The 5,000-nt window shown below is 36.8% G+C and overlaps 1 protein-coding gene across 3 annotated transcripts in view; it reads left to right on the forward strand.

The window, feature by feature from the left end:
* Nucleotides 1-285: 285 nt before the first annotated feature.
* The window catches only part of LOC125028214, a 55,463-nt gene continuing 50,748 nt past the window's right edge, over nucleotides 286-5,000 (forward strand). Inside the window, exon 1 of one of the 3 annotated variants that reach the window (XM_047617611.1) lies at nucleotides 286-409. The gene's annotated coding sequence lies outside the window, so the exon portion shown is untranslated. The remainder of the gene's footprint in view (nucleotides 410-5,000) is intronic. The other 2 variants (XM_047617612.1, XM_047617613.1) reach the window with 2 other exon arrangements.

Below are 5,000 nucleotides of genomic sequence, written 5' to 3' on the forward strand. Positions count from 1 at the left end.
AGGAGGAGGAGGAGGAGGAGGAGGAAGAGGATGAGGACGAGGATGATGATGATGAAGAGGAGGAGGGAGAAGAGAAGGCAGAAGAGGAGGAGGAGGAGGAGGAGGAGGAGGAGGAGGAGGAGGAGGAGGAGGAGGAGGAGGAGGAGGAGGAGGAGGGGGAGGAGGAGGAGGAGGAGGAGGAGGAGAAGGAGAGGGAGGAGGAGGAAGAGGAGGGCGGCGACAGGAGCCCAGCGTGGCTCGGTCCTGGGCTCGCTCTCTCTCGGCCGCCCCGCCAGTAAGTCCCGACACACGGTCTAGGGAGGACGTACGTGCGGGCGCGTCGCGGGGAGACTCCAGTGATCCTATTTTGTGTGTGTGTACGTGCGCGTGTCGGATGAAGGAGGAAATCACGCGTCGATCATTTGTTATTGTTGTTCGAAATCGTCGTTTGTTGTTTTTGGAATACCTGCCTTAGTTTGTGTTTCATATATCCATTTTGTTTCCTCTTTTTCATCTCTGACTTCATATGATAATGCCAGTCATGGTTTTCTATAAGCTCTTGCGGTGATGAAAGGTTTAGTATGTTTAGGAACTAAAATAACATCAATTGTATCTCAAATTGCAACGACAGAAATCACTTTTTAAGAGACTGAAAATCGGAACTCACAATTGATTCCCATTGGACGAAAGTTTAGAGTGAACGAGAAAGTTGTACCCAGACTTATCGCCAGACAATGAATCATCTCTGAGAGACAATTATCAACGAAAAACAAGAAATTCCATCGGAAACATATAACTCTTAAGCATGAACAATAACACCGAAAGATTTGTTTTCTATTTTTGGTTAAAAAAACGTTAGTTGTGTCTACGATAGACGAGTTACATGCATGCTTTTCCTAATGTCAGTTTGGTAGCTTTTAGTGCAAGTAGAATTATTATTTGCTTGGGAGAAATATGTATCGATCGAAAAAAAAATCGTTCGTTCTAATAGAGATGGGCAGCGTTTCTGTTCCTCTGTAGTGAAAGTCGGCATCACTATTGAACAACAGAATACATAGCAATAGATATAGAAATTAATAAAATGCTATGCAGTACAAGTACTGGAACAGAAAGTATTTGCCAGCGCCTTTTCTCTCCTTTTTCTTTTTTTCTTTTTGTAATAGTCTCTCTCTCTCTTTTCCCACACGTTGTCAGTCACCGAATAATCTTGAATGCCTTTTGTATTCCATTATTTACCTATGAACATGTGATTTATTTACTCTTTTTTCTAATCTTCCCTTACCTGTCTGAGCTCTTTTCTCTCCGCATCTTACCCACAGAAGAAAAATCCACTGTGCTGCTTATGCATATTCTCACACGCACCTTGTCGAGCCGTGCAATTTGACTCCCAGCTAATTTACGTTTTGCGATTAGCAGAGTCGTTTTTAATATCACGATTCGCTATGCTTGAAACGGATTTTTTACTCGCTTTTGTAGAAGGGTGAAATAGATAAAGAGGGGGAATGAGAAGAAGAATATATGTATTTAATGGTAATAAGGGTGATAATGGTTATGAAGTTGATGTAGATGATACTGATAATAAGGAAATAGTAATAGGGGCGATGGCAATGGTAATACTAATAATTTGATATGGGATTGAATGATAATGATAATGATATCGATGACTGTGATAATTATAACAACAACAACAACAATGATTATAAGGATAATAATGATAATGATGATAATGATGATACTGATGATAATGATGATAAAATAATGATTATTATAATGGATATGATAATGATAATAACAGTAATAATAATAATAATAATAATATAATAGTAAGGATAATAATAATGGTAAAAATAATGGTAATGGCAATATGTTTGATAGACACATCATTATTGTTAGTAGAAGGCGTATTAGAGGCAGTAGTAGTAGAAATAGTAGTAGCTGTAGTAACAATAGATACAAAAATGGTACTAAGTGGTGCCTCTTGCTATGGTAATTATGTTGATAAAAATAATAAAGATCATTTTTGTGGTAATGATAGAGTCACTATCAATAATGCTGATGCTGCTGCTGATGATAATGAAAATAATTGTAATGCTACAAGTAATAGTTAGAAAAGGACGATGATATACATAAAATAATATCATAATGGTAAGTAATAATCATATCGATGATGATAGCAATGATACAGAGAATAATATTTATAGTGATGGTGTTAATGATGAGGTGATGACGGCAATGATGGTGATAATGATAACACTAATGATAGCAATGATTAGAATAAATAGATTAATTAGATTAATAATAATCACTGTTATAATGATGATAATATTAATGATGATAATAGTTATAATTGCGATTATAATGACAGTAATATTAATAATGATGGTAATAATAATGGTGATAATAACAATCATATTAAGAATAATGATAATGATAATAAGAACAGTGGTAATGATATCAAATCACACTAATATATTCAAACAAAAGAAGATTATGATAATAATGGCAATGGAAACAAATCTACATGATAATATTTATAATAGTGATAATAGTGATATTAGTAGAATTGCAGTCGTAAATAAAATAATGCAGGTTATGACAACAATAAGAATACGAGAATGGTAATTACCAACTGCATACAAACACACACACACACACACACACACACACACACACATACACACACACACACACACACACACACACACACACACACACACACACACACACACACACACACACACACACACACACACACACACACACACACACAACACACCCACCCACACACACACACACACACACACACACACACACACACACACACATATATATATATATATATATATATATATATATATATAATGATGGTGATATTCAGGACGATACTGGTGTAAAAAAAAGTTACGATAACGCCGAAAATATTTATGGCGACAATGTTTTAATATCTACTGTACCAATAATAAAACTAATGATAGTAATGATAAAGATAAGTACCAAAGCAGATAAAGGGATAAAAAATGATGCCTTGATAATAACAAGGATGACAATATTTGTTATGATATGATTGATGGCAGAAAAAAACAACAAGATGTCTACATTGGTTATATTATCAATGATAAAGATGATAACAATGAAGTTGTATATGGTGATATTCGTAACTGCAATAAAGATTAAATAGCCCTAGTGTTACGATAATGACTAAGATAAATACACTAATAATTATGATTATGGTAATGTCAAAAATCATAGGAACTTTTGGATTTCGTAAGGATGAGGAAGATAATGAAGACTCTAATCGGAATGATAATAACGATGATTTTAACCATGAAAAGAATAATGATAACAACAACATCAATAGTATGACTATTGACTACTTTAATGTATCTGCATACATTATGGTTGTATAATTCAATATATATATTTTTTTTATTTGTATGTTTATCGGATTAAAGTAAAACATTGATTGCTGAAATCGATGAATGAATTCCAGGGCGGCACCAGAAGTGGGGAATAGAATACATGAGGGGGGTGGGGGTGGGGGCGACCTCACAAATCGCTGAAACTGGTCTGGGATACTTGGTAAATATTGGAGGCGTTGGGTATATATGGAAAAAAGGAGCATGTGCCCCTTGGTGCCCAACTGTAGTATTACCGCTGAGAGAGAGAGAGAGAAAGAGAGAGAGAGAGAGAGAGAGAGAGAGAGAGAGAGAGAGAGAGAGAGAGAGAGAGAGAGAGAGAGAGAGAGAGAGAGAGAGAGAGAGAGAGGGAGAGAGAGAGAGAGAGAGAGACCGCTCTCCTTCATAACCAGTACTGACATAAATGCTCTATCCAAAAATGTGTTTATAGCTACATCTATATATCTATCGACACATGTATAGCCACATCTACATTTCTAACTATCTGTCCATACAGTGCTTAGAGCACTTATCTCCGACCCTCGTTGTCGCAAGTAAAACTCCCCTGCGCTGTGACTGCTAACCTAAGCCCAACATCACAGCAAGAAAACACGTCACCTTGAGGGGTCAAACGAAGGTGTCGTAGGGAAAGTCTCTCTCGTGGTACAAGGGTTTGTGCGCTGAATCGCGGCTAGGTTGGCATTGCAAACCAACATCTCAATAAAGAATTGAGAGAGGCCTAAGTTATGCAGTGGAATGAATGTTGTTAAGTGATATATATGTGTACGTGTGTACGTGTGTTTGTGTGTGTGTAATGCATACCTACATATGTACATACACACTCACACACACACACACACACACACACACACACACACACACACACACACACACACACACACACACACACACACACACACACACACATACACACACACATACACACAGGTACTAAACCAACCATACCTCCGGGCCTATACCTGGAGTGTCCGAGGTTCAAGTCTTGATCAGGGACGGTTGTTATCTATTCATTTCATTGCGGCACTGCATTATTGCATCTTTCACACACACACACACACACACACACACACACACACACACACACACACACACACACACACACACATATATGCATATATATATATATATATATATATATATATATATATATACACACGTGTGTGTGTGTGACTATAGATTTATATGCTTATTTCAACACACTTGCACCTGTATATGTTTGTATATCAACGTAGATAAAATTTAATTCAGGACATCGTTCTGAATAGGAGACACGCGTTCGAAGAAGTATAATTCAAAAAAGAATTGCCTTCCTGCTGATAAGATTATGTTTGATATTTGGGAAGGGTTCAATGCGTAAGATTTTCTCTGATGAAAAATCTTCGAGATGAAACAAACGTCTCGATCCGCTTCGAATCCTCTTACGAGACCGTGCGAGGGAGATGAAATTCGATACGTGTTCTTTCATTTTGGATCTTCTGTGCAATTTCATTTGCTCAATGTTAGTCTATTTTGGTATATTTTATGTCTTCTGTGATATTTCACTTGCTCAGTTTAAGTATATTTTGGTAAATTATATGTCTTCTGTGATATTTCATTCGCTTAGTT

Source organism: Penaeus chinensis, chromosome 8, assembly GCF_019202785.1.
Source record: "Penaeus chinensis breed Huanghai No. 1 chromosome 8, ASM1920278v2, whole genome shotgun sequence".
NCBI lineage: Eukaryota > Metazoa > Arthropoda > Malacostraca > Decapoda > Penaeidae > Penaeus > Penaeus chinensis.